Below are 16,150 nucleotides of genomic sequence, written 5' to 3' on the forward strand. Positions count from 1 at the left end.
CCTAGAATGCTGGGATTGTGGGCCTCATGAGCCACCACGCCTGGCCAACTTAAAACATAATTTTAAATGCTTGAACAGAATTATTACCATTATTTTTTTTTTTGAGACAGAGTCTCACTTTGTCACGCAGGCTGGAGCGTAGTGATGCGATCCCAGCTCACTGCAGCCTCCACCTTTTGGGTTCAGGCAATTCTCATGCCTTAGCCTCCCAAGCTGGGATTACAGGCACCTGCCACCAGAGCTGGCTAAACTTTTTCTATTTTTAGTAGAGATGGGGTTTCACCATGTTGGCCAGACTGGTCTCGAATTCCTGGCCTCAAGTGATCCATCTGCCTTGGCCTCCCAAAGTGCCAGGATTATTGGTGTGAGCCACCATGCCCAGCTGAATAGAATTATTTTGAACAAACAAACCACTATTCATTTGACCAATTAACTATAAATGGATATTTAGGTTGTCCTAATTTTCACTTGTATAAACAAGGCTGAGAGAAATATTTTCTTTTTTTTTTTTTTTTTCCTTTGAGGCAGAGTCTTCCCTCTGTTGACAAGCTGGAGTGCAGTGGTGTGATCACAGCTCACTACTTTGACCCCCAGGAGTTCCAGTGATCTACCTCGGCTGCCAAGTAGCTGAGACCACAGGCACATTCCACCAGGTGATTTAAAAAAGGCCAGGTGTAGTGGCTAACGCCTGCAATCCCAGCAATTTGGGAGGCCAAGGCGGGCGGATCACCTGAAGTCAGTTCGAGACCAGCCTGGCCAACATGGTGAAACTCTGTCTCTACTGAAAATACAAAAATTAGCCAGGCATGGTGGTGCGTGCCTGTAGTCCCAGCTGCTTGGGAGGCTGAGGCAAGAGAATCACTTGAACCCGGTAGGCGGAGGTTGTAGTAGGTTGAGATTGTGCCACTGCACTCCAACCTAGTGACAGAGCAACACTCTGTCTCAAAAAAAAAAAAAAAATTTTTTTTTAGTAGAGATAGGGTCTCACCATGTTGCCCAGGCTATTCTCAATCTCATGGGCTCAAGCGATCTACCCACCTCGACCTCCCAAAGTGCTGGGATTACAGGCATGAGCCACCACGCCTGGCTGAGAGAAATATCTTTGCAACTGTTTCACTAGTTTCATAGGGTAAAGTCCTACATATAAGCAAGTAAAAGGGTATGCACATTTTAAGGCTTTTTAAAAAGCATTTGTTATAGAGACAGGATCTCGCTTTGTTGAAGAGGCTGGGTTTTTTTTTTTTTTTTTTTTTTGAGACAGAGTCTCACTCTGTCACCCAGGCTGGAGTGCAGTGGTACAATGTTGGCTCACTGCAACCTCCGCCTCCCAGGTTCAAGCAATTCTCCTGCCTCAGCCTCTTGAGTAGCTAGGACTACAGGCATGTGCCACCACACCCAGCTAATTTTTGTAATTTTAGTAGATACGAGGTTTCACCATGTTAGCCAGGATGGTCTCGATCTCTTGACCTCATGATCTGCCCGCCTTGGCCTCCCAAAGTGATGGGATTGCAGGCGTGAGCCACTGCACCCGGCCTGGGAGGCTGGTCTTGAACTCCTGGACTCAAGGAATCCTCCCACCTCAGCCTCCCAAAGTGCTGGGATTATATGCATAAACGAGCATGCCTGGTTTTTTAGGGCTTTTTGATACATACTACTCAACCAACTTCCAGGCTTTCTGGAACTTAAAGAAAACTTTATGGTATTGCTTACATTTCCAGGGTAGTTTATTTACTCTTCTCAGGACCTTTTTAAGGTATTATTCAGAAATGTACAAAGTTTTCTACTTTTGAACTTATTTGTCTTTATCTTCAAGGGATAACATTTTGTGTTTGTTTTCAATGCCAACAAACAACAAATGATTATGGTCAGCACAACCATTAGCTTGTAAACTGACATTGAAAGCTACTGCTCTTATCTTAAGGAGGTCTATACTGATTTCTGGATTCCTTTCCTGGGTTACATGACTCCTGAAAACCCAGATAAGTTTTATTTGTATATATATGTGTGTGTGTGTGTATATATGTGTGTGTGTATATATGTGTGTGTGTATATATATATACATATATATATGTGTGTATATATATATAACTATATATGCATGTATATGTGTGTGTTATGTGTATGTAAAATAAATATATATTTTGTCTATATAAAGGCCAGGTGGGTCACGTGTGCAATTCCAACACTTTGGGAGGTCGAGGTGGATGAATCATCTGAGGCCAGGAGTTCAAGACCAGTCTGGCCAACATGGTGAACCCCATCTCTACTAATACAAAAATTAGCTGGGTGTGGTGGCGCATACCTTTAATCCCAGCTACTCAGGAAGCTGAGGCAGTAGAATTGCTTGAAACCAGGAAGCAGAAGTTGCAGTGAGCTGATATCGCGCCACTGCATTCTAGCCTGGGCAACAGAGCAAGACCCCATCTCTAAAAATAAATAGAGAGCAAAGAGAGAAAGAGATCAATTTATCCCATATGCTCTCTCCCCTACTAATATGTATGACCTTATATTTATCCACAGATAATATTAAAATAGTTCCGACCCAAAAACTTCAATACTGAGCACAATCTAAATCCCTTTTAAACCAGGACAATAAAAGGCTAGATTTCCTAGCACACAGGTTGGGAGTTCAGATTTCTAATCAGCATGTAGTCAGCAGCCAGGAAAGATTTAAGTTCATAAATGAGGACCATGTGCAGTGTGTTTTTTTCTTACCCTTCTCCATCCAGCCCAAAGTCAGCTCTTCAACTTTCTAGCAAACTTTAATGTTTTAGCTTTAATCACAACCACTATGATCAACTATACCACATCTAATTTTTTTACCAGTATCCATTAGTCTCAATTTTCACTATTGCCTATCTGTGAATACCATCAAGAGCTTTTCAAAAGCATCGAGTTTTTCCTGCCAAATCTCTATAATCTCTGTAAGTGTCTGGGTCTGTTTATAATATGTAAAAATCTTTAGCCATCTGATTTATAATTTTAATCTTATAGAAAGAAAAATCTCACAAAAAAAGTATATCCCTGAGAAGCTCCATAGATGTGGACTATTTTAGGAAGGAGTAGAGGAGGGCCTTGGTTAAGAACAGATGAGATAAGGAAAGAAAGACTATTCAAATAGAAGTAAAGGGGATGAAGATAAATAGGAGATAATGATAATGACAAATGGACTTTGAAGATAGCCATCTTGGCTTTAAACAGATCCTCCACTACTGACTGTACAACTTTAGGCAAGTTATTTAACTTCTTTAAGCCACAATTTTCTCATTAGTAAAATAAAAATTATGCTAGTATGTATTGCATAGAGCTATTGCAATAATTAAATAAAATATATAAGAAGCATTTGGTATTGTTGCCTGGAACATAGTCTGATAAATGCTGCTGCTGCTGCTGCAGTTTCTGTTGTTATTAAATGTGCCCTAGGGATCCTCCAAAAGGGCTTCATCCACTGACCTTTATCTCACAACCACGATTAGCCTGATATCAGTAGCTCTTTTCATGCTAAGGAACAGGTCAGAAGTGGACTACTAAACCATCAATTAAAAAAATCAATTGAGGCCGGGCGCGGTGGCTCAAGCCTGTAATCCCAGCACTTTGGGAGGCCGAGACGGGCGGATCACGAGGTCAGGAGATCGAGACCATCCTGGCTAATACGGTGAAACCTCGTCTCTACTAAAAAAAAAAAAATACAAAAAACTAGCCGGGCGACGAGACGGGCATCTGTAGTCCCAGCTACTCGGGAGGCTGAGGCAAGAGAATGGCATAAACCCGGGAGGCAGAGCTTGCAGTGAGCTGAGATCCGGCCACTGCACTCCAGCCTGGGCAGCAGAGCAAGACTCCGTCTCAAAAAAAAAAAAAAAATCGAGTTCTTCTTCTTTTTTAGCTTCTCAAGACCACCCTTATTTCAGGTTGGAACATGTGCACACAAGGCAGGGACATCCTCCACAATTCTTGTACCAGTTTACGCTGGGCTCCATCCAAGAGCTAAAATGGAACTAGCTAGTGTTCATTGGAGCAACCCAGGACCAAATTCAGGAGATAAAGTCCCCAAATAACATTCTGATGTGTAAACCATCTCCCCTATTTAGGTGAGACATTTTCTTGGTTGCACTATTAAGACTGAGGGCCACAGCCAGGTGTGGTAGCTCATGCCTATAATCCCACCACTTTGGAAGGCTGACATGGGTGGATAACCTGAGGTCAGAAGTTCGAGACCAGCCTGACCAATATGGTGAAACCCCATCTCTATTAAAAATGCAAAATTAGCCAGGTGTGGCGGCACATGCCTGTAATCCCAGCTACTTGGGAGGCTGAGGCAGGAGAATTGCTTGAACCCTAGAGGTGGAGGTTGCCATTGCACTCCAGCCTGGGCAACAAGAGTGAAACTCCATCTCAAAAAAAAAAAAAAAAGACTACGGGCCAAGCATGGTGGTTCACGCCTGTAATTCCAGCACTATGGGAGGCTGAAGCAGGAGGACCACCTGAGCCCAGGAGTTTGAGACCACCATGGGCAACAAAGTGAGATTCCATCTCCACAAAAAACAAAAAAACAAGACTGAGAAAGAGGTTGCCATAATCTCCAGTAGTCTCTACAGCCTTCCTCTTCCCCTTCTTTTTAAGGTCTCACTCCACTGCCCAGGCTGGAGTGTAGTGGCTTGATCGCAGCAGCTCACTGCAGTCTCAACTTCCGGGCTTAAGAGATCCTCCTACTGGCGGGGCACAGTGGCTCACGCCTGTAATCCCAGCACTTTGGGAGGCTGAGAGTTCGAGACCAGCCTGACCAACATGGAAAAACCCTGTCTCTACTAAAAATACAAAATTAGCTGGGCGTGGTGGCACATGCCTGTAATCCCAGCTACTTGGGAAGCTGAGGCAGAAGAATCGCTCGAACCCGGGAGGCGGAGGTTGTGGTGAGCCCAGATAGTGCCATTGCACTCCAGCCTGGGCGAGAAGAGTGAAACTCCGTCTCAAAAAAAAAAAAAAAGAGAGATCCTCCTATCTCAGCCTCCCAAGTAGCTGGGACCACAGGTACCCCACCACAATCCTTAGCTAATTTTTTCTATATATATATATTTTTTTTTAAGAGACAGGGTCTCACTATGTTGACCAGGCTGGTCTCAAATTTCTGGTGGGCTCAAGTGATCCTCACACCTCGAACTCCCAAAGTGTTGGGATTACAGGCATGAGCTACCCCGCCTGACCCCTCTTCCTCTTCTTATAGAATAAATGGCATAATCCAAGAGCACAAAGTTTCCCCAGTCAGATAAAACTGGTCAGCAGGTGACAAATCGGTAATAATCCTGTAATTCTCTAAGGAAATGGAGAGAAAGCACTAAATCTCCACTTTAATGAGGCATTTGGCTAATCACTTATCTCAGAAGGAACCTATGGGGGAAAAAATTGGGAGGGACAGCTTCTAATGGAGGGAAATACCTACAATGCAAATACTTTAGCTGTCTTTAAAAAGATTTGGGAGGTCTCTCCCAATCTGTTCCTACCATTCCCTCTATAACAAGTAGACCTTAATTGTGCAAAGGAAGCTTTCCTGGCTTCTATTACGGTTTTCTAGCACCTTCAAGATATCTAGACATTAGTTGTGATCACTTAAGCTTTCTTGGCCTCAGAGATGCCTTAAAGATTAATAAAATGTCAGAATTGTATTCTCTCTTCTAAATTCTAATCCTTATTTATTTATTTATTTATTTATTTATTTATTTATTTATTTATTTATTTTGAGATGGAGTCTTGCTCTGTTGCCAGGCTGGAGTGCAGTGGCACGATCTCGACTTACTGCAACCTCTGCCTCCTGGGTTTAAGCGATTCTCCTGCTTCAGTCTCCCAAGTAGCTGGGACTACAGGTGTATGCCACAATGCCCAGCTAATTTTAGTATTCTTAGTAGAGAAGGGGTTTCACCATGTTGGCCAGGATGGTCTCGATCTCTTGACCCTGTGATTCACCTGCCTTGGCTTCCCAAAGTGCTGGGATTACAGGCGTGAGAAACCGCGCCCAGCCCTTTTGTTTTTTTTTGAGAGTGTCTTGCTCTGTCACCTAGGCTGGAGTACAGTGCTGTGATCTCAGCTCACTACAACCTCTGCCTCCCAGGCTCAAATGATCCTCCCACACTTGAGGAGCTGGGACTACAGGTGCCTGCCACCATACCTGGCATTTTTTTTTTTTTTTTGTAGAGACAGGGTCTCACTATGTTACCGGCTGGTCTCAAACTCTGGAGCTCAAGCAATTCTCTGGCCTCAGCCTCCCAAAGTGCTGAGATTACAGGCATGAGCCACCACACCCAGCCCTAATCCTGTCTAAATACAAACTGGTATGACCATCAAAAGCAGTAATCCTTAACAGCACTACTATTAACTTGAGTTTTATTACCTGTATCTATCGAAATGAGAACCTCTACATTCAGACAGGCATTTTCACTGCCAAGTAGGAACTTCTTCAAAATGCTAGGACTTAGATAAAAACAGCACCTAAACCCAATGATTCTGGATTGACATCAGGCTTAGGGTCCAAGCATGATAGGTGTTGAAAAAAAAAAAATCACAGTTTTTTTATGAATGCATGTAGAGACAGAGTCTCACTATGTTGCTTAGGCTGGTCTCAAACTCCTGGCCTCAAGAGATCCTCCTGCCTCAGCCTCCCAAAGTGCTGAGATTACAGGTGTAAGCCACTACACCTGGCTGAAAATCACAACTTTTGAGCCCCACAGAAATATGTGTATTACAAATATAATACACCCAGTCTCTCACAATCATTTTAAAAAAAATAAGAGCTAACAAGAAATTAAATAAATCAAGCCAAACTGCAAGAATGGAGGGAGAAAGCATTATATATCAAAAATATCATTTTCGCATTTCTAACAAGTATATACAAAGGACATATATGTCTCACCCATCCTATATATATGTATTTTTTTTTTTCTGAGACAGAGTCTTGCTCTGTCACCCAGGCTGGAGTGCAATGGCGCGATCTTGGCTCACTGTAACCTCTGCCTCCTAGGTTCAAGCGATTCTCCTGCCTCAGCCTCACTGGTAGCTGGAATTACAGCTGTGTGCCACCACACCTGGCTAATTTTTGTATTTTTAGTAGAGGTGGGGTTTTGCCCTGTTGGCCAGGCTCATTTCAAACTCCTGGCCTCAAGTGATCCACAGTGCCTGGCCTGATAACTTCTTTAGAGACTCTACTATCCACATTCATTTTCAGAAAAATTAACCTGGAGACACCACATCCATAGACAATCAGGAGTAATCTTCCTTTGTAACACTTATCTCAGGCAGAAGAGTTATTTTTATAGTGTTTCCTTACCAGAATAAACTGTTGGAAGTTTCATGAAGGAGGGTATTCCCTCTCTCATGACTCCTAAAGGTCTCCTTCAACACTCTATACCAGGGGTTAACGCTGTGCCTGATCACAGGAAGTACTCCATAAATATTTTTCGAGTATAATCAATGAATACTTTTGAAAATCTAATTAGGGCCGGGCGCGGTGGCTCAAGCCTGTAATCCCAGCACTTTGGGAGGCCGAGACGGGCGGATCACGAGGTCAGGAGATTGAGACCATCCTGGCTAACACGGTGAAACCCCATCTCTACTAAAAATACAAAAAACTAGCCGGGCGAGGTGGCAGCGCCTGTAGTCCCAGCTACTCGGGAGGCTGAGGCAGAAGAATGGCGTGAACCCAGGAGGCGGAGCTTGCAGTGAGCTGAGATCCGGCCACTGCACTCCAACCTGGGTGACAGAGCGAGACTCCGTCTCAAAAAAAAAAAAAAAAGAAAGAAAATCTAATTAGGTTTACTTTTACTAGTCTCTGCACAAATGCAAGAAAATACACAAATACACCACAATCTTCCAGAAACTTGATGTTTCATACCTTTTTATTATGCCCTTTGAACCACTGTCCCAGAACTTAATAGTTACTTCAGGATTTATGCAAAAAAAAAAAAAAAAAAAAAAAAAATGTACTGAAGCCCTACTACTAGTAGGTACTGTGCTGCTAGGTACTACAGATATGATACTATCAGACAGATACAGTTTCATCTAAACAATAACCATTCCATATATAAAGGAAGATGTCAAGATAGGATTTTTTCCCTGACCTCTTTCCACACTGAGATGTACAAAGACAAGGCTGAGATTTCAACAACTGGTGGGTGGCAAGATCCACTTTAGAGACAATGAGCAGATATTTTCTTCAGATACTCTAAACAGATAAACTAATTCTTTTAGTTTTTGCCATCCTTGTGAGTTAAATTATGTCACTCTCTGTTCTGTAGAGTAGCCTCTCCTAAAACATTGATTAAACAGCAAGGCATTTTCCTTTTGGATCCTCTTCTAGAAAGCAACAGACAGAGATAACAACTCACAGGAAGAAAAGCTACAAAGAAAAGAAATTATTATCTTAAAGAAAAACATCATTATTCTGGAAATAAAAGACAAGAGCCACAGGTTGCTACAATATAGCTGTCTCTCTGTATGAAATATATGGGAAAGGTTAAAACTAGAGACAACTAATTAAAAAGCATATATGATGGGTCTAATAAATTTGAGAAGTATTTTGTTTCACTGAACTCAAGATTTTTGCTGTCTTTAATTGTGTTCCAATACTGTAATCAACATTCTACCCAGTATTCCTATAAAGCACTGGTCCCCAACCTTTTTGGCACCAGGGACCAATTTCCTGGAAGACAACTTTTCCACAGACGAGGGGGGTTGGCGGGAGGGGGGATGGTTCAGGGATATAACTGTTCCACCTCAGATCATCGGGCATTTCTTAGATTCACATAAGGAATGCATAACTTAGGTCCCTCTCATGTGCAGTTCACAATAGGGTTCCTGCTCCTATGAGAATCTAATGCTGCTGCTGATCTGACAGGAGGCAGAGCTCAGATGCTAATCCTTGCTCAGCCACTGCTCACCTCCTGCTGTGGGGCCAGGTTCCTAACAGGCCATGGACCAGTATCAGTCTATAGCTACAAAGGCCACAGTAGAAAACGTTGCTGATACTCATTATCAGCTCAAGTTATTCTTTTTTTATTTGAGACGGAGTCTCACTCTGTTGCCAGGCTGGAGTGCAGTGGCACGATTTCAGCTCACTGCAACCTCTGCCTCCCGGGTTCAAGCAATTCTCCTGCCTCAGCCTCCGGAGTAGCTGGGATTATAGGCGCCCGATGCCACGCCCAGCTAATTTTTTGTACTTTAGTAGAGACAGGGTTTCACCATGTTGCCCAGGCTGTTCTCGAACTCCTGAACTCAGGCAATCTGCCTGCCTCAGCCTCCCAAAGTGCTAGGATTACAGGCGTGAGCCACTGTGCCCGACTTAATAGTTATTCTTTTTTTTTTTTTGAGATGGAGTCTGGCTCTGTCACCCAGGCTGGTGTGCAGTAGCGCGATCTCGGCTCACTGCAAGCTCCGCCTCCCGGGTTTACGCCATTCTCCTGCCTCAACCTCCTGAGTAGCTGGGACTACAGGCACCCGCCACCACACCCGGCTAATTTTTTTGTATTTTTACTAGAGACGGGGGTTCCATCATGTTAGCCAGGATGGTCTCAAACGCCTGACCTCATGATTCGCCTGCCTTGGCCTCCCAAAGTGCTGGGATTACAGGCGTGAGCCACCGCGCCCGGCCTCCAATAGTTATTCTTTATCTCCTTTCTCCTCCTTCCTCTCTCTTCTTTATGCCAAAGTTAAGAAATCAAAGATGGTGAGTAGTAGAATTAGGTAGGACATGAACAGGACAACAAACTCCCTTCAACATGAACTTTGCATCTATTGTCTTCTTTGAGAACTAACTTTTAACTTCTCCTTGAATACTGAACAAGGTCATCAGTTAACTAGCCTTCATGAGGTGTATTTCCTTTTATACATTATTTCAATTTAAAAAATATATTTCAGGCCAAACGTGGTGGCTCACACCTGTAATCCCAGCACTTTAGGAGGCCGAGGTGGGAAGATCCCTTGAGCCCAGGAGTTCAAGACTAGTGTGGGCAACATGGCAAGACCCCATTTCTACAAAAATAACAATTAGCCAGGTATGGTGTCACATATCTGTGGTCCCTGCTACTCGGGAGGCTGAGGTGGGAAGATCAGTTAAGCCTGGAAAGTGGAGGTGGCAATGAGCCATGATCATGCCCCTGCACTCTAGTCTGAACAACAGAGGAAGACTCTGTCTCAAAAAACAAAACCAACCAAAAAAACAAAAAGTAAAAAAAGTAAAAAATATATTTCAGAATCCTTTAGAATCAGTCTCCTTCTGTGAGTCACTGTTTATGGGACAAGAATTTGTTACTCAGAATTTTGAAGTAATAAAGTCATGCTTGAATCTGAGTTTGGATGGCATGAGGGCAAAAGTAAATAAGCATTAAGTAAGGTTACTGAGTGCCCAATTAGGTGTCAGCTAGCTAGCTACACTGGAAACTAGTCTAGAGATTTAGAGATAAAACTAATTTGTTACTATATTCACAGGAAATACATAGGGACATTTACCAAAAAAAAAAAAAAAAAAAAAAAAAAAAAGATATCTTCACCCAGGAAAAACCATTAACAATTTACTATAGAATTTTAAAGAAACAAAGCAGAAGTATACCTCAGATTCAAGTTACTAGCTAAAGACAACAGCAACAAATACATATGTCCAAGGCTACCCTCAGCATAAGACCATTGTGAATTAGAGACGCTGCCTTCCTCCGTGCTAAACAAGTTCAAGGCACTGTGAATCAAGCTCAGGTTGGATTTTTTTTTTTTTCCCCAGAGTCTTGCTCTGTCACCCAGGCTGGAGTGCAGTGGCATGATCTTGGCTCACTGCAACCTCTGCCTCCCAGGTGCAAGTGATTCTTGTGCCTCAGCCTCCCGAGTAGCTGGAATTACAGGTGTGCATCACCACGCCTGACTACTTTTTGTATTTTTAGTAGAGACAAGTTTTCACCATGTTGGCCAGACTGGTCTCAAATTCCTGACCTCAAGTGATCCTCCCGCCTCGGCCTCTCAAAGTTCTGGGATTATAGGCATGAGCCACCACACCAGGTCCAGGATGGATTTTAACCCTTCATTTCAAATACCTTAAGCAGGGCCCCCTCTTTTTTTTGTTGTTGTTGTTTGTTTTCTTAGAGAGCCTAGTTCCTTATTTTTTTTTTAATATTTTTCAAACTAGCAGCCAGGTGTGGTGGCTCACGTCTGTAATCTCAGCACTTTGGGAGGCTGAGGCCTGTGGATCACGAGGTCAAGAGACTGAGACCATCCTGGTCAACATGGTGAAACCCCATCTCTACTAAAAATACAAAAATTAGCTGGGCATGGTGGCATGCGCCCGTAGTCCCAGCTACTCAGGAGGCTGAGGCAGGAGAATCGCTTGAAGCCAGGAGGCGGAGGTTGCCGTGAGCCGAGCTTGCACCATTGCACTCCAGCCTGGGCACCAAGAGCGAAACTCCATCTCAAAAAAAGAAATAAAAATAAAAATACTTCTTCTCCGAGAAAACACCAAATGGTGGATGACGCCGGTGCAGCGGCGGGGCCTGGTGGCCCTGGGATGGGGAACCGCGGTGGCTTCCATGGAGGTTTCAGCAATGGCATCCGGGGCGGGGTCACGGCAGTGGACGGGCCGGGCCAAGGCCACAGAGCTCACGGAGGCACGGCCGAGGATAAGGAGTGGATGGCCCTCACCAAGCTGGGCCGCTTGGTCAAGGACATGAAGATCAAGTCCCTGGAGGAGATCTACCTCTTCTCCCTGCCCATTAAAGAATCTGAGATCACTGACTTTTTCTTGGGGGCCTCTCTCAAAGACGAGGTTTTGAAGATTATGCCGGTGCAGAAGCAGACCTGTGCTGGCCAGCGCACCAGGTTCAAGGCGTTTGTTGCTATCTGTGACTACAATGGCCACGTCGGCCTGGGTGTTAAGTGCTCCAAGGAGGTGGCCACTGCCATCCGCGGGGCCATCATCCTGGCCAAACTCTCCATTGTCCTCGTGCGCAGAGGCTACTGGGGGAACAAGATCAGCAAGCCCCACACGGTCCCTTGCAAGGTGACAAGCGGCTGCGGCTCTGTGCTGGTGTGCCTCATCCCCTGCACCCTGGGGCACTAGCATCCTCTCAGCGCCTGTGCCCAAGAAGCTGCTCATGATGGCTGGTATTGATGACTGCTACACCTCAGCCCAGGGCTGCACTGCCACCCTGGGCAACTTCGCCAAGGCCAACTTTGATGCCATCTCTAAGACCTACAGCTACCTGACCCCTGACCTCTGGAAGGAGACTGTATTTACCAAGTCTCCCTATCAGGAATTCACTGACCACCTTGTCAAGACCCACACCAGAGTCTCCGTGAAGTGGGCCCAGGCTCCAGCTGTGGCTACAACATAGGGTTTTTATACAAGAAAAATAAAGTGAATTAAGCCTGAAGAAAATAAAAATAAAAATAGAGACGGGGCTGGGTGCAGTGGCTGGCCAGGCGTGGTGGCTCATTCCTGTAACCCCAGCACTTTGAGAGGCTGGGGGGGTGGATTACTTGAGGCCAGGAGTTTGAGACCAGCCTGGCCAACATGGCGAAACCCTGTCTCTACTAAAAATACAAAAATGAGCCAGGGATGGTGGCACATAACTGTAATCCCAGCTTCTTGGGAGGCTGAGGTGGCAGTGAGTAGAGATCAGGCCATTGGACTCCAGTCTGTCAGCCAGGTGATAGAGCAAGACTCTGTCTCAAAAAATAAATAAATAAAAATAAATAGATAATAAATAAATTAAAATACAGACTGGGTTTCGCCATGTTGCCCAGGCTGGTCTCGAACTCCTAGACTCAAACAATCCACTTCCCTCGGCCTCCCAAAGTGCCAAGTCAGAGATCCTAGTTCTGATCAGCAGGGAACCCTCTTAAAAGGAACACCCTGTACAACTGAGGGTGAATCGCTCTACTTATACATTCCCCTCTTTTCTCTTTTAAAACCTTGTTAAAATGAAACCAAATAAACAAAAATAGGCATAAATCCTTGAGGACAAGGAGAGAAGAGAATAGCAGACAAGAGATGTGAAAACCATTTTGGGAACTGGAAAGCCGATGGATAAACGTTAACCTAGAGACCAAAAAAAGATGAAACCTAAGCCTATAAAATTGGTAGAGGTGGAAGTGAAGAAACTATATTAGCAAACACTCAAAACCCAGGAAAAGATCAGCAATTTGTGGCATCAGGTACTCTGAAAAGAGCGTAGGGTTCAAAACAGGAAGATCACTCAAAGTCCTAAAAGATACAATCAGAGCTCTAGATCATCTCCACTACCCAAGGCAGCCTCCTCCCACCTCCCCTACCTTCACAATTCTAGCAAAAGTCTGAACATTTACTCAGAATATGTTGAACAGACAGGCTGGGTACTCACCTGCACCATGCACAACTACGAACAGAGATGAAGTGCAACACTGACAGCAAGAGTCAAACACAAACCCCTTTTTGCTCCCTGGGCTATGAGAAAGCAGGCAAAAGATGGGTTGATTCCTCTGAGGGAAAAATGACTTGCCTAAGACAAAAGACCTACAGATGCTGGAAGGTGGATGATCCCTCATCAATGGTCAATCAACTCCTATATAGTAAGGGCCACCAAATGACAAGCCCCACCAATGAAAACAGAGCTTCTAAAACAGGACTATCATATCTCACTATTTTATTTTATTTTACTTATTTTATTTTATTTTATTTTTTGAGATGGAGTCTCGCCTGTCGCCCAGGCTGGAGTGCAGTGGCACAAAGGAGATTTGTTACAGTCAAGTCCTTGAATAGACAAGAAAATGAGATCTTGTGCAGAAGAGGAGACATCAGCCCTAGACAGGGACACAGGCAGTTCACAGTCGAAGACACAGACAAATGTGTAGATATGAGTAAAAATAAATGGGAAGATGTGTGCATATGGGTAGAAAAACGTATTTCTATTTTTCATTGAAACAGTAAACAAGAGTGAAGATGAGCGATAACTGCAGGAAGTTTGAGGAGACAAGCAGTTACAAAAGAGTGAATGAGCTGGGCGCAGTAACTCACGCCTGTAATCCCAGCTCTTTGAGAGGCCGAGGAGGGTGGATCATGAGGTCAGGAGTTCAAGACCAGCCTGGCCAAGATGATGAAACCCCATCTCTACTAAAAATACAAAAATTAGCCAGGTGTGGTGGCGGGCGCCTGTAATCCCAGCTACTCTGGAGGCTGACACTGAGTTATTTGAACCCGGGAGGCAGAGGTTGCAGTGAGCTGAGATTGTACCACTGTATTCCAGCCTGGGCAACAAAGCAAGACTCTGTCAAGACAGACAGACGGAAGGAAGGAAGGGAAGGAAGTGAAGGAAAGGAAGAAGGAAGAAAAAGAAGGAAGGAAAGAAAGAAAGAAAGAAGGAAGGAAGGAAAGAAGAAAGGAAAGAAGGAAGGAAAAAAGGAAGGAGAGAGAAAGAGAAAGAAAGAAAAGAAAAAAGAAAGGAAAAGAAAGTGAATGGAAGGGAAATGTAGGATTGCTTAAGGCTAATAATTGTGAATTTAAAGTAAGAATAGGCAGAACAGTTTTTTCAGCCACATGTAGATACACAGGTACAGGCATGAAGTAAGCAAAAAGTTGGACTGAGGTTTTGTCGGTGAGAAATTTAAGAATGCAGCGAAGAAAGTATAATGAATATAAGTTCAGTAGGGAAGTACTTGAAAAAGAGTGTAATGCACAGTACAAAAAGTGGTGATTCACAGTGTCAAAGAATTGACGGAGCAGAGATTCCAGAGGAAGCGGGTTGTGAAAATAGAAGTGAGTGACGGAAGAAAGCATGCTTGATACTGAAATAACAGAGGAGATGTAGCTCTAATTGACTAGGTCTAGGGCAGGAGTCAGCAAATTCTGTAAAGATACCTTAGGCTTTAAGAGTCAATGGTGTCTGTCGCAATTACTCAACTCGGCTGTTGTAGTATGAAAGAAGCTGTAGACGATACATAAATGAAGGAGCAAGGCTATATTTAAAAAAACTTTATTTACAAACATAGACAGCTTGGTCCTGGTGCACTGGTCTAGAATATGGCTATGGGAGTAGTAGCTGAGACAGGATAGAGGTCAAAAATCTTTGGGAGAGACATGGACAAGGAACTAAGAAACAAAGATATTGGAAAGATAATTAATATGGGCATAGAATTTACCAATAATTAAGCCAGGAATAGAGTTGGAGAGGGTGACTCTGAGCCAGGAACTAAAAAAGCCTTTAAAGAGTGAGAGAGGACATCGGCAAAATTGGCAGAGTAAAGGATCTTTGAAAATGCCCTTCTCCATAAAACAAAAATTGTCAAAATCAAGTTTTTCAGAATTCTGGAAATGGACACCAAAGGCTTACAACAATCTAAGAGCATTTATTCAAGCAAAACGCCTGAATAACAGTAAGAACATTGAGCTTGTTAGCACCTTAACTTGCCCTACTCCCATCTCCTGCTCTGAAAAATCAAAAGCCTGCAATCACAGTGAAAAAGCAGCTGCCTGACAATCACTAGAAGGGGCAGAACAGGGTTGGGGGACCGTTGAAGCTTCATTCCCAGGGAATGATCATTATTCGACCTTTCTGGTGGTACCCTGGAAGGCCCCACTTGCAAGGTTATCTATATCTGACCAGACTCAGAGCTTACCCAGCATAAAAAGCCTTTTCCCTGGGAGGTAGGAGTATTTGTGAAAAATATAGGGAACTGCTTAATTTTGTGGCTACCTGACCAAAAAACTTAAAAGGAAAAGCTGGGGAAGGACACGTTTACAGGGCTTTCCTGGAAATCTAGAAAGCCATGTTTTCTAGATTGTCTGAGAGTAGAAGAAAATCTTTTAAAAAAGCAAGCCACATGCATGCACAAGGCTGTATACATGCCCAGGGCTGAGGCCATGCTCAGTAAAGTACTGAGAAGGCCCTAAACTCTTACCTCTGGTTGACCTTGAAGCTCTGCACAATCAGAAAGTGAAGGCTAGGCCAGGATGGTGGCATGCATATAGTCCCAGCTACTCAGGAGGAGGAAGCAGGAAGACAGCTTGAGGCCAGGAGTTCAAGGTCACAGTGTTCTAGGAGCATACCTGTGAATAGCCACTGAACCAGCCTGGGCAATATGGTGAGATCCCCATCTCTAAAAAAAATTTAAAAATAAAATTGTCTGGGCAACAGGGCGAGACTGTCTCAAA

General features: G+C 43.9%; 1 protein-coding gene and 1 pseudogene across 5 annotated transcripts in view; one reads left to right on the forward strand and one right to left on the reverse strand.

Moving 5' to 3' along the window:
• The window catches only part of ZNF609 (zinc finger protein 609), a 240,215-nt gene that overhangs the window by 100,362 nt on the left and 123,703 nt on the right, over positions 1 to 16,150 (reverse strand). The gene's annotated exons all lie outside the window — the stretch shown is intronic.
• On the forward strand, positions 11,486 to 12,356 carry LOC111521726 (annotated as a pseudogene). Its single transcript, XR_003309608.2, has one exon. The product of XR_003309608.2 is annotated as a 40S ribosomal protein S2 pseudogene (transcript).

The sequence above is a fragment of the Piliocolobus tephrosceles genome, chromosome 6, assembly GCF_002776525.5.
Source record: "Piliocolobus tephrosceles isolate RC106 chromosome 6, ASM277652v3, whole genome shotgun sequence".
NCBI classification, from domain to species: Eukaryota; Metazoa; Chordata; class Mammalia; order Primates; family Cercopithecidae; genus Piliocolobus; species Piliocolobus tephrosceles.